Here is a 16254-nt window from a genome sequence, read left to right as displayed (position 1 = left end):
GAGCAGCTGGGTCCCTCACTGGTGTTCTTACGGGATGCTGGTGTCACAGGCAGCGGCTTAACCTGCTACATCATAATGCTGGCCCCAGGACCTTCTTCAAAGGCTGTGTAGCATCCCATTGTGCATGCGCCACTTGTCCTTCATCCATCCTTTCATCCGGACACATTGGGGCTTCTTTCACATGTTAGCTGCTGTGAGCAATGCTACAATGAACATGAGAATGCAAATATCTTTTTGAGATCTTGATTTCGATTTTTTGGATACATACCCAGAAAGTAGGATTGTTGAATCATAGTATTTTTAGCTTTTGAGAATCCTCACAGCAGCTGCACCACTTTACATTCCACACCAGTGGAGTACAAAGATTCTGATTTTTCCATAGAATTGCCAGCACTTGTTATTTCTGATTTTTAGTTTTTGAGTTTTCCTGTTTTGTTTTTTCGTAATAACCTGACCCATCTTAAATCCTCTTTACTGGATAAGATATAAACAAGGGAATGACAAATTCTCTTATTTGATCCTCAAAACCTCTTTGCAGGTAGGAGTCATGCATATGGGTAACCAGGTATGTGAAGGTATCTGTCTCAGGTCACATATGAATGGCTTCACACACTTGTTCAGTTATCCTACATGTAATAATAGGAGTCAACATGTGTCAAGTACATCCTAGGGGCCAAGCAGTTTTCAGTGTTTTCTACATATTATTGTGTCTTTGTAAGAATTCTAGAATGTAGGCTCTTGCATTTAGGATCTCATCTTTAAGGAAAACAGGTGGAAGGACAAATGATTTGCTCAGGGTAGAGCCAGCTGGGCGTGGGGGAAACGAGGATCCACACCTGGAACCTCATCCTCCAACCCTCAGACTCACAAGCGCTGCACCATTTCCAGGTAGCTTCCTCATGTCTGACAGTCGAGAGGAGAGAGGCAAGGACAGGGGGTGCAGGTGTGGAGGCGTTAATCAGCTCCAAAGAGAGTCAGCCCCAACTTGCAGAACACAGGCAGGACAGAACTGGAGTGTGATCACTGCTGTGGAAACTACATCTTCACAGGTCTTCAGACCACACACTGGTCTCTGTCAGAGCCTCTAGAATCTACACAGGTGTGACCATGCCGCCTCCTGGCTGAGCTCAGCTGCAGGTGCTACACACCCAAACTTTAACCCGTGGGTGTCTGGCTGCCCAGTATACTGGGTTGCCATTTTTGGATTGAGCACCTGCCAACTTCCCAGCCTAAAACCCCCCTTCCTTCCCTGCTTGGGATTGGCCCACGACATTGGGTAGCTTCTTATTGGAAACCTTTAAGCAGACAAGTTCTTAATGGGGCTACTTCTTATCTTTCTAAGGGACGTGTACAGGGCATTTCTTGTTAGCTATTTTGCATCAGTTTCTTCTCATACAGGAATCAGCACCCTGATTTTGGCTTATCTTTCCTCTGTTGAGTCCATAAAGTTTAGGGAGGGCTGACCCATTCCATCCTTCCTACCTCAACTTCAGGTGTAGACACATGATCTACCCTTTGTCCAGCCATCACCCTGGCCAATCATTGTGCTACTGTAAGTTATTGGCCAAAGGCCTGTGAGATTCAATTTGGGGACTTTTGTTGCGATTATTGGGAAAGAAAAACTTCTTTGTTCTGAAGACGTTAAGCTGGTGGGATATAGATCTAGAAGTGAAGGGGATTGTCACTGGAGAACGAAGGCCATACAAAGGAAAGCAGAGGTAAGATAGGGAGACAAAGGAATCTAGTACTAGCAATAGCATTACGTCCTCTGGATCCAGCCATACCTGATGCCAGAATATCTTCTATAACAAGCCTTCCTTCCTTAAGCTCATCAGCACTGGATTTTTCTTTGTCATCACTAAGGGAGAGTGGACTAACAGAGGAGATCATCCCTCTAGCTGCTGCCAGGAAAGCAATGTGGAAAGTGTATTTTGATCTCTTGGTTCTTTCGTCTTTACTTTGTGGATTTTTTTCAGGAGCTTTTTAGAAGCCTTGCAGTCATATTGTGTAGTATAAAGTTTCTTACCCCTTCTTAATACAACCACAGGTTAGGGAAATACCATTAAATAGTACATGCCCCATGTACACTGTGGCCGTGGGAATGGGGCTGAATTTAAATAATCTGGCAAAATAGGGCTCTGCTAGCAAATATCGCTGTCCATAATGGTCCAAGTGCAGCATTTTGCCCATGTTATGTCTTTATTCTCAAAGCACAAACTGTGCTGTGACTGTTAAAACTAGGTCTCTAGGTCTGCATCCAACATCTACTGAGACCTCCTATGTCAGAACCAATTGGGCCATCAGTAAGCAAAGAACCAACTCATAAATCAACTCTTAGAGGAAAGGATACCTGCCATCCTCTATGCCTAGAAGCATGTTCTCACTCAGCAAACTGTCATCAAAGATTTAGGGAAGTTCCACCCTCCTTTTCCATCCTGACACCTTTGGGATTTGGGCTTCCATCATCTGTAGGATCATCTGTCATGGTTTTAAGATAGCAGCAGCTCCTGGCATTGTGTCTTCCCAGCAACACCCAATGGCCAGGAGCTTCCTCTGTGTCTTTGTTTAAAAAAGTAGGAGGACACTTGCCCTCACAATTCATCAGCCAGAACTAAAATCTTGCTGAAGAAGGAAATAATCGTGGCTGGCCAGGCTTTTGATCAAGATGCAGCCTTTGAAGATGTAGGTGCTCCTAGCTTATCACAAGCAGGCCTGATGCCTGACACCGAGTTTGGGTTCCACTGGGGAGAAAGAGGTAGGGAGTGGGAAGGGCTACTGGGGAGCATGAGCCATTCATTCTATCCTGCACACATTTTGTGGTGCACTTAATTGTGAAAGAGGGGGAAAAAATCCTCCTCCTCTCTTTCTTGGATTAGGAAGACCAAGTTATTTGGAGAGAGGAGTGACCATGCCAAGGGAAAAAAATAAACACAGAAATTCCCCTAGGCCTGCCTGCCCCTCCCTCTCTCTCTCTCTCTCTCTCTCTCACATATACACACACTCCCACTCCCACTCCCTCCCCCTCCCACCGCAGGGTTAGTGATGTGGAGTATCTCACGTCTCCCACATCTGCCAACCTTGGAGCGCTGAAATGAGGGGGCGCCAGGTGGCAGGACTCTGCTGCCTCAGAGTCCTTGTGCAAAACAGAATCCCGTTTAGATGTTTCATCAGAGCTCTCTTATTAAAGTCACTATTTACTAAGCTTGGTTAGGTAAGAGAACTGTCAAGGGCGGTTGAGGCACCCAAGACTAACATCTGTGGGAAGACATAGGAACATTTAGTCTGAAGATATGAGAAGCAGAAACAGCTTTTGCGGGGGCCATTGAGAGCAGAAACAGTGGAGGAAGGGCCATCTGGAGGGAGCTGTGGCCTGGAGAAGACAGGACCCAATGTGATGCCAGAGTGGGACAGATACAGTCCCCTGCCTCTTCCACTCCCCATCCTCGGATGCTCTGCTGGGGCCAGAGTGCAGTGGCGGGATCTAAATGTAGCCACTGAGAAAGGAATTGCGACCCAGAGATGTGGACCATGGAGGTCAGCATCTCAGGGATAGAGTTGGGCATAGATGGATCTGGTTGGAAAGGTAAACAGGTGGATGGGGACGATGTACCCCAGCCAGAGCTAGTTGGGCCTTTACAGCCAGTGGCTCCGTCCCACAATCGGCAGTGAACTTTCTTGGCTTCCTTTTGACTCTTCTCACAAGTCTCCTATTCCGCTCAACATCTCCCCCGCTTCAGTCCCCTCTCCTACTCTCCAGCTCTTTGTCTGGTTCAGTCCCCTCTCCTATTTCCCAATCCTTGTCTGTCTGCCATTCTTCCTTCTGCATTCAGCATTCTCCTGTTCCTAGAATCTTTCTCAGCTTAACAAGGTCCCAAGTTTCCATTGAAAATGCAGAGAGCTCTTTTATGTAGTTTGTCATTTTCAGTACTTAATGGGAGGACTCAGGTAGGACTTTTCCAATTGTGAAACTTTGAACATTGCTTGGGACTCCCTTTTCGGCTCTTGATTAGATGGAAACCAGATTTCTCTAGGACTCATTTTCATCAATGCTTACTATTTACATCCTATAGGAAGAGGAAAAAATAATCCCAAATCTACCATAAATATTGTAAGTCTGTTCTTAGAATATGCTCATTGATGGATTTCTTCATTTCCTTTCACTGTCACTTTTGTATTTGGATTCAGCGTGCAATGCTAAGAGATGGTACCACACTCAAGCAACTCTTGGGACCCATCTGAAAAGCTGCATTTCCAGCTGGATGAAAGAAAGCCACTCAAATAGTTGTACACCATGACTGTGGCTGGCTAATGTGCCAGATAAATCAGCCTCCTATTAAAATTATTGGTTGTTGGGGCCAATGCTGTGGCATGGCGGGTAAAGCTGCCGCGCCCACAGTGCCGGCATGCCATATGGGCGCCAGTTCAAGTCCTGGCTGCTCCACTTCTGACCCAGCTCTCTGCTGTGGCCTGGGAAAACAGTAAAAGATGGTCCAAGTCCTTGGGCCCCTGCACGCGCGTGGGAGACCCGGAGGAAGCTCCTGGCTCCTGGCTTTGGATCAGCTCAGCTCTGGCCTCTATGACCATCTGGGGAATGAACCAGTGGATGGAAGACCTCTCTCTCTCTCTCTGCCTCTCCTTCTCTCAGTGTGTAACTCTGACTTTCAAATCAATAAATAGATCTTTAAAATTATTGGTTGTTACTCATGCCAGCTCCCAAATAAGGAGAATTCCTTGTGGCTCTGGCTACAGTTTTCCAAACAAGAACTCTAACTTTTCATCAGAAGGAAAGAAGATTGTTTCCCTTTCAAGAATGGAATTTTATTGTCTTGGTTAAGACCTAAAGCATCTATTTAACAGCCTTGCAATGTGCTGAGATCTGTACAGTGACTCATGTGGACACGGAGATGAGTTTCACCCCCTTTGAAGTCTAAAGCTGCCCAGCTGCGGGCATGAACAGCAACATGCAGTCGGGAATCATAAACTGTTCCCGAGTTCGCCTTAATGATTAAAAATGCCTGCCTGTGGTGTGTCAGCAGCTTGTAAACTCATAATTGGTGTGAGGCTACTGTGGGTCTAGTTGCCAATAATGTGTTAGCGTTAGGGTCAGAGCACCCAGTTAGGACGGTAGTGAGTGAGTACAAGATCACTCATGTTTGGGTGGAATGTTCTTGAACACTGCGGTGTATTCTGACACGGGAGGAACGGTTTCCCAGGTGATGCTGCCTTCCCCACGTGCTGTGTGCAGAGCCATGAAAAAGTCACAGTGCGCCAAAGCTGGGTGCTTCTGGAGGGAGACAGGGCTGGTGGAGTGCCAGGTCGCTTGCCACCGCTGTGCTGTCACAACTGCACACTGGTCACTCTGGCTAACATGCCATTTCCATTCAGAAGCCAGCATCTGCTTCAGTTGTACGTGGCCGCTGTCCAGAGCTGAGTCGGGAGTGGCAGGCTACAGGTGTCTGTCCTGCCTCTCGGTTGCTCAGTTATGCATCTCATCAGCATTTCCTGTGTCAGTACTTGGTACTGCTTGTGTAAGTCCCCATTCAGGCTATGTCGCTCCCTTCTTTTCATTCCCCCATTCTCGCGGGAGCTATTTATGATGAGTTGACTATGGTGAAAGTACTATTTAAGATGCTGGGGATCCCCGCAGTAAGCAAGATAAATAAGGTCTCTGTTCTTGTATATTCCTGTTGATGAGATAAGGGAGTAGACAAACAAACAATATAACTTTACATAGCACTGTGAGATTCGAAGGAAATAAAATAGGGCATCAGCGTAAGTGGCTGAGTGGGGATGGAGGCATGGCCACAGTGGATAAAGCAGTTCTCTCAGAATATGTGAATTTCATCCTGGGATCTAAAAAATGAGAGGATGATTTGAGTGAGGAGTACTCAGGGTTATGGCATCATTGTTGCAAAAAGTGCTCAGGCAGAGATGCACTTAGCTTATGGCAGGAACAATACCCATAGCATTCGTAGAATCTGTGTCTGGCTCTTCCTCGTGAGCAGGAAGGTGCTGGGAGGAGATTATTTCAGGGGGCATCAGGAGCTTGTTAGGTGGACCACGGTGAGAAGTCAGGACTTCATTCAATTACACGCGTGTCCATTCACATCCTTCTCTTCCTCACTTCCCTGCTTGTGAGTTGACTGTGGTGCAAGTTCCTTAGTTCATCAGTATAATTGTGCCCTTGAAAATACCCTTTCCTTTCCTGTTAGTTGTCTGTTGCTGCATCACAAGCACTAACCAGTTAAGCAAAACGTTAGTGGCTTAAGACGAGAAGAGTTTGTTGTTTCATACAGTATTTGTAGATCAAGAATGCAGTAGAGCTTAGCTGGGGGCAGCTGCCTGAGGCTCTCTCCTGAGGTTTCAGTCAGACCTCAGCTAGCACCCTAGTTGCAAGAGACCGGAACGTGGCTGGAAGATTAATTTCCCAAGCTGAGTTACTTACATGCCTGGTAGCCAGTCTTGGAGGTAGGCAGGAGGCCTCTCTGTAGGGCTTCGTAAATGTCCTCACGAGGTGGTGACTGCTCAAGGAGAGTGATCTGAGAGAATGCAAGGTCAGTGTTACAGTGTCCTCTGTGATGTAGCCTTGGAAGTCACACATCATTGTTTTCACAGTTTTCTGTTGGTCGCACAGGCATTCTTAGTGTGGGAGAGGAAGGGACCACACAAAGGCATGGACATCAGAGGCAAGGACCACTGCAGGCCACCCTGGATGCTGGTTGATCACCCTCCTTTCTTCCATCCTTGCAGAACAGCAGCCCTGGGAAATCTGAAGCTTTGTAGCCACACCCAGACCATGGCGGAGTGCGCCAACATGTTGATCTGGGCATGATCACAGATATCAAGTGGGATCTAAGTTCTGCCTGTCCCATGGCAGATTGCTCTTTTGTTAAAGGTGGCATTTCCATATCTTCATCTCCCGCACACCTCTTCCTAGTCCTCACTGTTAGAGGCCTTGCTTCTGATGAAACAGAAGCGTCAGAATAATTCTGTGTCCTTTCATCCACAAATAACCAATCTGTACAGAGTTTATTCTTTCTTCCTCTACTTTTGACTTCTTTCCTTCTCTTCCTCTTTACTATTTTTCTTTGGTCTGTGTTTTGGGATTTTGTCACTCCCCCGCCTCCGCGGAGGAACGACACCAGACACTGTTTTCTTTCCCCGGTCCTTCCCAGATTCGCTCCGCACCCCCGCCTCCGCTGGTGTCTCTCCCCCTTTTATAGTCCTCTCCCACCAATCCGTGCTCTGCTGCCCGCGTGCTGAGCACACCGCTTTCCTCCAATCAGAGGTTGGATCAGGAATCAGCTAATTGACGAAACAGATGTGTAAGATTTGTTTACTCCCTCTCAACGCCATATGGTGGGAGACCAGACGCATAGAGTTAGTTTCAGTCCACAGTCTCAGCACTTATTTATTTGTCTCCCGGGCACCCCGCCATGTTGCGGGAGACGGACCCTGCTCCCCACAGGATTTGTTTAAGAAATTTACTTCTCATTGATACTTTATTAAGCCTTGTTTGAAAAATCAAATACCTACAGGGGCAGGCAAGGAACATAATTTAGTGAATTAGGCTCAGGAGGGAACTGTGGTGAACTGAGGACACGTGGCCTGTGCAAAGGGACTGTGGCGAAGCCAAATCAAACACACTTGCAGGGCAAATCCAGCCAGTAGCGTTTTGACCTCTGACTTCAGCAAATATTAGAATAAACTCATAACAGATATTCTTTGTAGTGCTCCTAGCTAATAGTGGGATGAAGTGCATAGGACCAAGGTTAGGAAAGATCTTAGAGTAGGAGAAATCAAACTTACATGAACAAAAGTCCACATATGAATATAGAAAGGTAAGTACATACGTATCTATGTGCATGTATGTGCAAGCAATCAAAGTTGTAGTCACAATTATGCAGTTATGTGTTGTGGATCTCTGGAAACATAGCAACCACATACACAATGTAATATAATGAGATGAATCATAAGGTGGTTATAGGTAGTCCTATCCTTGGGTACACATATTTTTTAAAATAAGATTTATTTGTATTTATTTGAAAGGTAGAGGAACAGAGAGAGGGAGAAACAAGGAAGGAGATGTTCCATCTGGTGGTTTACTCTGCAGATGGCTGCAATTGCTGGAGCTGGGCCAGGCCAAAGTCCGCTGTCAGGAGTTCCATCTGGACTTCCCATGTGATGACAAGGGCCCAAGTACTTGGACCATCATCGTCTGCCTTCCCAGGCATATTAGCAGAGAGTTGGATTGGAAGTAGAGCAGTCAGGACTTGAATCTGCCCTTTAATATGGATGCTGGGGTCACTGGTGGCAGTTTAAACTGCTGTGCCACAATGCCGGCCCCGAGTACAAGTGTTTTTAGAGGATTCTCTGCAAATAATAGAAGTTAAAAGAAGAAATTCTAGTCAACACCATCAGATTCCAGAGACCCAAACCGACTCAGGATGGGAGATCATTTTGTTAGCTGGTGACACCATCCCATCCACTTAGGAATGAGTTCATGGGAGTTTGCCTGGGTGAACTCCTCCAAGGTTTTCTTCCACTTTGCACAGGTTGTGTTTGCTTTGTACACACCTGAAACCCAAGCACACTAGAGCTGTCCCTTGCTTTGCATGGTTCTTTAGTGACTGACCTGTGATCTCTTTACCATGTATCTCAGTCTGTGTGGGCTCCTGTAACAAAAAACCTCAGATTGGGTAATTTATAAAGAACAAAAATGTCTTGTTTGTATTTCAGGAGGCTGAGAAGTCCACGATCAAGGTGACAACAGCTTTGGTGTCTGCTGAGGGCCTGATCCCTGCTGCAGAGGCGGAGTCTTCTTGCTGTGTCCTCCATGATGGAAGGCGGTAAGGATGCTCTCCTGTTTTTCAAAGGCACAAATCGCATTTGTGAGTGAGAAGTCATTGAGACATAATCATGTCCCACAGGCACCGTTTAGTACTACTCTTACATCAGCTGTGAGGTTCTGAGGAGTGGATTTTTGGGGACACCAGTATTGAGACCACAGCACCATGGAACTGTGCAAAGTGAGGGAGGGGTTTCCCCTATGCAGTGATTTTGTTTTGCCACAATACCATTTAAAGCAAGAACCCTCTGCATCAGTAAATCAAGGCAGCTTGTCTCTCCATCACTTTCAGTATTGAATACAGACTTAGCTTGTGCCTAATATTTTGATGATGTTAATTTGTTCTCAGATTCTCATTTGGGGTCATGAGTTACAGTCGTGGTGGGCTCATGCTCTGGAGCCCAAAGAATATTTGTTCAAAGGTCAGGTCTTCCACTTATTAGTTCATGACCCGAGGTATATTTCTTAACCCCTCTAAGCATCTGTCTCCTCATCTGAAACAGAGTTAACCCTACCTCATAGCTCATGATTGATGTGAAGATTACAGTGAGGCTATGCTAATAACAAATTTAGCCATATGAATGACTTAATAAATTCTCAGCCACTTCTCCTTAACAGTATTTCTTTTACCATGAGCACATAACACAGCTATGCTGTGAAGTGTTTGTCTGTAAGTTGCTGACATTCTAACATGTCTGGGAAGTCAGGTATGCAGTCCACTTGGATTGGAGTTACAGTGACCTTGGTGATCTTGATTATGGTGTCCCTGGTAATGCATAGTCAGGATGTGAGGTGCTAGGGCCTGTCATGAGAAATTCCCCTCCAGTTTGGTAAAATCTGGCAGGCTCGCCATTCTCCCTTGTGATGCGATGTGAGTCAACCTTGGACCAGCTCAGCAGGAGCATCTAAGTTCAGCCCCGATGCAAAATCAAATCACTCTCAAAGTTAAAGAATGACCTAATGATTTAGGTATTTATATCAAAAGGTGTTAAAAGATGATTTAGAACATGATGAAGGGTAAAATGTAGGATTTCATTTCTTGTTGGTCTTCTGGGAAATGAGGCAATGAGCTTTTAAAGACCATTCATTTATTCAGCTAAGGTTGTTGAGTATCTACTCTGTTCCACATATGAGTTTAGTTTCTGACAAGGTAGCTGAGAGCAAAGCTCCCTGAGCCCCAGCCTCCTAGTGCTCACAACTCAGTCGATAGCTAGGCGAAGCAAACAGCGTTCGTTGCTCAGCTTGGTGAGCCTTCTGCAAGTTGTTGGAAGTTGCTATAAATTTGCAAGATTTCCATCAACACACATAAATTAATTACATTAGTGGGAGGGAAGGAAAAGAAATATAATTCTTTTTAAATAAAACTTGTATTGCATTAATCAGTAGCTGCCCATTTATCTAATAATAAATAAAAGTGAATAACTTGTTGAGATAAAGGTGTTTCCCAAAGCCATTGTTTAGAACTGAGCAACCAACTGGGTGAATTAATATCATGGTTATAAGTCATTTTTCTTTCTGAGTGCTCATACAACAGCCATGGAACTGTTTACGATGTGTGGTAAATATTTTAGTAATGATTAGATCCCCAAAGCAATTTCAACACTGGTGTGGAAATTGACAGATTCTCTAAGCTTTGCTTCAGAGACAGGTGAAATTCCTTCTGAATTGGGTAAATGGAATGCATTCTGTTAACTACACCTTTTGTTACAATTAATTCAATTGTTTCTGTGGTTCATAGCTTGGTCAACTGGGCAAGCCAATTCTTTGTCCCATTGCTAATCCATAATGAAGATTTTGATCTCCAACAATTAATAACCCATTCCCACTCATCTTGGAAAGTTAATGACTGTGAGGGTGGGCATTTTTAAAATTGTTTGTATAGGTCTCTAGGGAGACAACAAATGTTTGTGGGATGAATATCTGTTCCTTTAAAAATTCTCATCTCCATGAATTAAGTTTGCATCTAACAGTTGAAATGTTGTAGTATATTTTAATGGAATCTCCACAGAGAAAAATTCTAATGATAGAGAGCTGGAACCCCAAAGTAGACACTTGGCAATGTCTGGTGACATCTTTGATGGTCACAACTGAAAGGGGAAGCTGGTGTCTTATAGGAGGTTGAGGTCAGAAACACCACTAAATATCTATAGAGTGTGCAGGGCAGTGCCCCAACAATAAAGAATTATCTGGACTTAAATGCATATTTGCTGAGGTTGAGAAGGCCTGATCCAGAAGAAATGCTTTGTGAAGATAGGGGCTAGTCTGAATAATTCCTTCCTTCTTCCCTTCCTCCCTTCCTCCCTTCCTCCCTTCCCTCCCTTCCCTCCCTTCCTTCCTTTTTTTTAAAAAGATTTACTTATTTATTTGGAAGTCAGAGTTACGGGGTGGGGGAGATCTTCTACCCGCTGGTTTGCTCCCCAGATGACCACAATGGCCAGGGCTGGGCCAGACCAAAGCCAGGAGCCAGCAGCTTCATCCTGGTCTTCCACATGTGTGGCAGGGGCCCAAACACTTGTGCCATCTTCCACTGCTTTTTCCAGGCCATTAACAAGCTGCTGGATCAGAAGTGGAGCAGTGAGGACATGAACTAGCGCCCATGTAGGATGCCAGTGTTGCAGGTGGAGGCTTTACCTACTGTGTCACAACACTGGCCCCTTTTCCAAAAAAAAAAAAAAAAAAAAAAAAAAATCCTATGGAAGGAAGTCAGACCTTAAGGTTTACGATCAAAGTCCCAGATCCATGTCCAGTGTCCTCCCTGCTAGGCAGATGACTTTCTCTAAATTTATGCAAATGTATTTGCATCCTGGGGTTGGTAATAGTGTTGTTTGTTGCTATGATGTTCATTTAAAATTAAGCAATATATGCAGAGGGATGGACAGTTGGCACCTAGTGAGCACTTCAGCAAACGACAGCTTTCGTCGCTGCTGCTGCTGCTGTTGTTCTCTGTGTGGAGCACGGTGGTGGTTATCTCCAAGGTGGTCCCAATGGTCCTTCCACAACGTTCCAGCTCTTGTGTGTCCCAGTGCCACCTTCACCAGCCCAGCCCTGTGTAGCCAACAGAATGTTGCAGACGTGGCATGGGACACCTCCAAGCTCTGTCTTGATAGAGAATGTGGTTCTTTCTTGTTCTTTCTTGGCGCCTTGTCACCAGAGGTGATCCCTATATTGAGCACTCAGCCTTCCTGCCAATAGCCAACAACTTGCCTTTTGCCAGCTTGGAGTTTTGAAATCCATGTGTGATGTCTTCCATGAACTTTCTGAAAGCCCCACATATGCATGATTTACAGATTTACAGATTTTTTTTTCCCAAACTATTAAAATTCCACTCTGCATGAGCTTTTTGAAATACCCACATATAAGTACCTTACATTGCGTCTGTACCAACTGACTTAATGTTATCTTCCTTTTTCCAATGAGGAGAAAAAGCAAGTTATTAAATCAAATAGAAAAAGATAGTAGGATACTTCTGGTTCTGTTCCTTTTGTGAAGAAATTAAGACTTAGGAAATGAGCGCCTTGCTCCATTAATCCAGTTACAGGTCATTTGATTGGGCAGCAAGTGTGAGTCTCTGGCCGAGGAGGACTTGGGTTGGAAGCCCAGATGTGCTACTTTACTTTCTAGGGTAGTGACATATCTGTCAGTTGATTAAATCTGGGGATATCGGTAGTTTGATGAAGTTGTTTTGGAAATTACATATAAAGTGCTTAGCACAATGGGAGGCTGTGGTAAGTGGATAATTGTGTTAAAAAATTTATTTTTATTTTATTTTATTTTTTTGACAGGCAGAGTGGACAGTGAGAGAGAGAGACAGAGAGAAAGGTCTTCCTTTGCCGTTGGTTCACCCTCCAATGGCTGCCGCGGCCGGCGCACTGTGGCCAGCGCACTGCGCTGATCCAATGGCAGGAGCCAGGTACTTCTCCTGGTCTCCCATGGGGTGCAGGGCCCAAGCACTTGGGCCATCCTCCACTGCACTCCCTGGCCACAGCAGAGAGCTGGCCTGGAAGAGGGGCAACCGGGACAGAATCCGGCACCCCGACTGGGACTAGAACCCGGTGTGCCGGCGCTGCAAGGCGAAGGATTAGCCTAGTGAGCCGCGGCGCCAAACATTAAAATTTTTTTATGCGATGAGATGAGATGAGTTTTTTAGACCTTTCACAGTAAAAGTCCTAGATCCCTGTCCGCACTCCTCTGTACCAGGTAGGTGACTATAGACGTGTGTCTTAATTTACCCAAATTCACCAGGTGTTTATGGAATGAATGTTCTTGTTACAGAGGTGAGGTTTTTATAAGTCGCCTGTTTTTCTAGTCCACATCCTTGCCATGTAAAGGCTGAGGTAAGAATCCCAAAGGTGCATCCCAAGGGTTGTGAGATGTGCTGGTTTTGACATTTTGTGGAGGTCGGTATTAGTGTCATGTAAGTTATAGGGTGGGGTTTGGTGTAAGTCCCTTCGTTTTGATGGGAACTATTCCAGGCTCTATGTTAAATTCCTGAGTCTGTAGACATCAGGGGGAAGAGAAAGAGGGAGGGAGAGAAAGAGAAAAGAGAGAAGAGAAGGGAGAGGAGAGGAGGGAAGAAGGAGAGAGGTGACAGGGGAGAGAAACATAGGGTAGGAGGGAAGGAAGGACGGAAATTAAATCATCAAGCAATGAAATGAGAAAGAAAAACAGAAGCTTTGTTATTTCAAAGAACTAAAATCATAGATTCTTCTTGAGATACACAGCATAAAAATGATGTTAAGAATAGAAAGAACACTACAATTACAGTATTTTTAAAGTCACAAGAGAAAACACTAAGCCAAGTATGCACCAGTAAGCTTATAAATTTAAATGAGACTGACAATTTTCTAGAAAAATGATGCTTACTTAGACTGACCCAAGAGGGAAAATAAAATCTGAGTAAATCAATAGCTGTGAAGGATTCAGCAGTGGTCAGACGTCTCCATGTCCGTGCTGGGACTGGCTCCAGGCACCTGGGCCTCCGCCTGGGAAGTGTCACAGGGCCCCTTGTTTGGGAGAGCCCTGTACTTGGTCTAATGCTTTGCTCCCACTATCTGAAAATCCTTACTTTTTTAAAAAGTAAGAAGCCTCTCATTTTAGCTTGTACTGGGCCCTGCATACTATTCAGAGGGTCCTATTCATGCTCATATAATTGTACAGATGAGTTGTATAACTTCTAAGGTACAGAAAAATCCAAAAACTTTTCTGAAAACAGGAAAAGGAGTTACTCAGTTCACTGAAGAAGATTCATGTTATCTGTGCGGGCTTCCAAGATCTTGAGTCACTTAGAAACTTCTGGTTAAAATGTGATTTCATGAGGTCTGCCAGCATGTGAATAACTCCGTAGTCATTCATTACCTAAGCAGTTTGCTTCTGACCTGTGCGACTGAATGGTCCTCTCTGCAGGCGAGGTTGTTTTCTGGTTTATTTTCCGGTCCCAACAAGAACGTGCTAGACAAGCACCTCCGTTTGTCCTGGGTTAGTTGATGAGTTAACCATTCTAAACTCTTCCGGCACTTGCAGACTTTTAGAGTCTTAATATGAATTTTTTTTCCAGGTCACTTGTTAGTGAACCTTGGAAAGATTTGGCAAATCGACTCGGTGCTTGTCCAAAGACAGACTCAGCATCATCTTCCGGAAGCTCTAAGAAAAACAGAAAAGGTGGAATTGTATCAGAATCTGTGAGCACAGTGGCAACATGTGTGTTATTCTGCGGTGTGTGCGGCTCTGCTCTAGCTAACTGTTTCTCTAGAAGTGACTGGGAGATAATCTTTGCACCTTTGGGGTTATGGTTTCAGTTGTTCCCTTGCACTAATGATCTCTTTTTGCCACTAAAGAAAACCAAAACCAACCAATGGTATCTCAGAAATATCAGAGTTTTGGTTCATTTTGAAAAGATTATTGATTTATTTGAAAAGCAGAATGATAGAGAAGGAGAGACACAGAGAGATCTTCCATTCGCTGGCTCTCTTCCCATAGGCAATAGTCTGGACTGTACCAGGCCAAAGCCAGGAACCAGGAACTCCATCTGGGACTCCCACCTGGGTAGCAGGAACCCAAACACTTGAGCCATCATCTGCTGCCTCCCAGGCACACTACCAGGAAGCTGGATTGGAAGCAGAGGCAGGACTTGAAACCAGGCCCTCTGATATGGGATGCAGTGACTTGACCCGCTGTGCCATAGCACCCACCCCAGGGCCTTTCTTTTTACCCAGCTTTGTGTTTTCTTCCTTGCTTTCATTTTTTTTCATTTTCAGTGAAAGTGAGACAACTTTTATAGGAGGTTTTCCTACAGTAAATTGCCCCTGGGATAAAAAATATTACAAATATTTGAGAACAGTGGTTTCAAGAGAATTTGCTCCAATTTAGGTAGTAAAAAAGAACAAATCCCAGTATGAAACGTGGGATGAGCTTGTCCTTCTAGTGATTAACCTGTGGGGAAAGGAGGACCTCTGGGAGGGAGTAAGAAGCAATTCCCATAACATGAAAACAGAATTCTTTTGACATCGACCCAGTGTGTGAATCTGTCAAAAGTAAGTCTCAGGGGCCCGGCGCCACAGCGCAGTAGGTTAATCCTCCTCGCGAGGTGCCAGCATCCCATATGGGCACCAGTTCTAGTCCTGGCTGCCCTTCTTCCAATCCAACTCTCTGCTGTGGCCTGGGAAAACAATGGAGGATGGCCCAAGTGCTTTGGCTCCTGCACCCGCTTGGGAGACCGGGAGGAAGCTTCTGGCTTCTGGCTCCTGGCTTCAGATCAGCACAGCTCCAGCCATTGCAGCCATTTGGGGAGCGAACCAGTAGAGGGAGGACCTTTCTCTCTGTCTCTCCTTCTTACTGTGTGTAACTCTGCTTTTCAAGTAAATAAATAAAATAAAAAAAAAAAAGTGTTGGGGCCAGTGTTGTGGCACAGAGGGTAAAGCTGCCTCCTGGGACCCCAGCATCCCATGTGGGTACCAGTTTGCATCCCAGACGCTCAATTTCCTAACCAGCTCCCTACTAATGGCCTGGAAAAAGCAGCAGAAGATGGCTCAAGTGCCTGGGACCATGCCACTCATGTGGGAGACCCAGAAGAAGCTTCTGGCTCCTGGCTTTGGCCTGGCCGAGCTCTAGCTGTTACAGCCATTTGGGGGAGTGAACCAGCAGATGGATGATCTCTCTGTGTCTCTCTCTTTAAAGATTTATTTTATTTATTTGAAATATATTTGAGTTTCAGATAGAGATAGAGACAGAGAGAGAGGTCTTCTGTTTGCTGGTTCACTCCCCAGATGGCCACAATGGCCGAAGCTGTGCTGATCCGAAGCCAGGAGCCAGGAGCCAGGAGCTTCTTCTGGGTTTCCCACGTGGTTGCAGGGGCCCAAAGACTTGGGCCATCTTCCACTGCTTTCTCAAGCCATAATAGAGAGCTGGTT

At 45.2% G+C, this 16254-nt stretch overlaps 1 long non-coding RNA gene across 1 annotated transcript; it reads left to right on the top strand.

Annotated features, from left to right (window-relative positions):
• The first annotated feature begins 4980 nt into the window (after positions 1-4980).
• LOC127487353 (uncharacterized) lies at positions 4981-15982 on the top strand. Its single transcript, XR_007914135.2, has 3 exons — positions 4981-5528; positions 8740-8849; positions 14403-15982. It is a non-coding gene; the product is annotated as an uncharacterized lncRNA (long non-coding RNA).
• Positions 15983-16254: the final 272 nt, after the last annotated feature.

Source organism: Oryctolagus cuniculus, chromosome 11, assembly GCF_964237555.1.
Source record: "Oryctolagus cuniculus chromosome 11, mOryCun1.1, whole genome shotgun sequence".
In the NCBI taxonomy this organism is placed as follows: Eukaryota; Metazoa; Chordata; class Mammalia; order Lagomorpha; family Leporidae; genus Oryctolagus; species Oryctolagus cuniculus.
The sequence above is the reverse complement of the archived record's forward strand: the minus strand, read 5'-3'. Positions and strand labels throughout refer to the sequence as shown.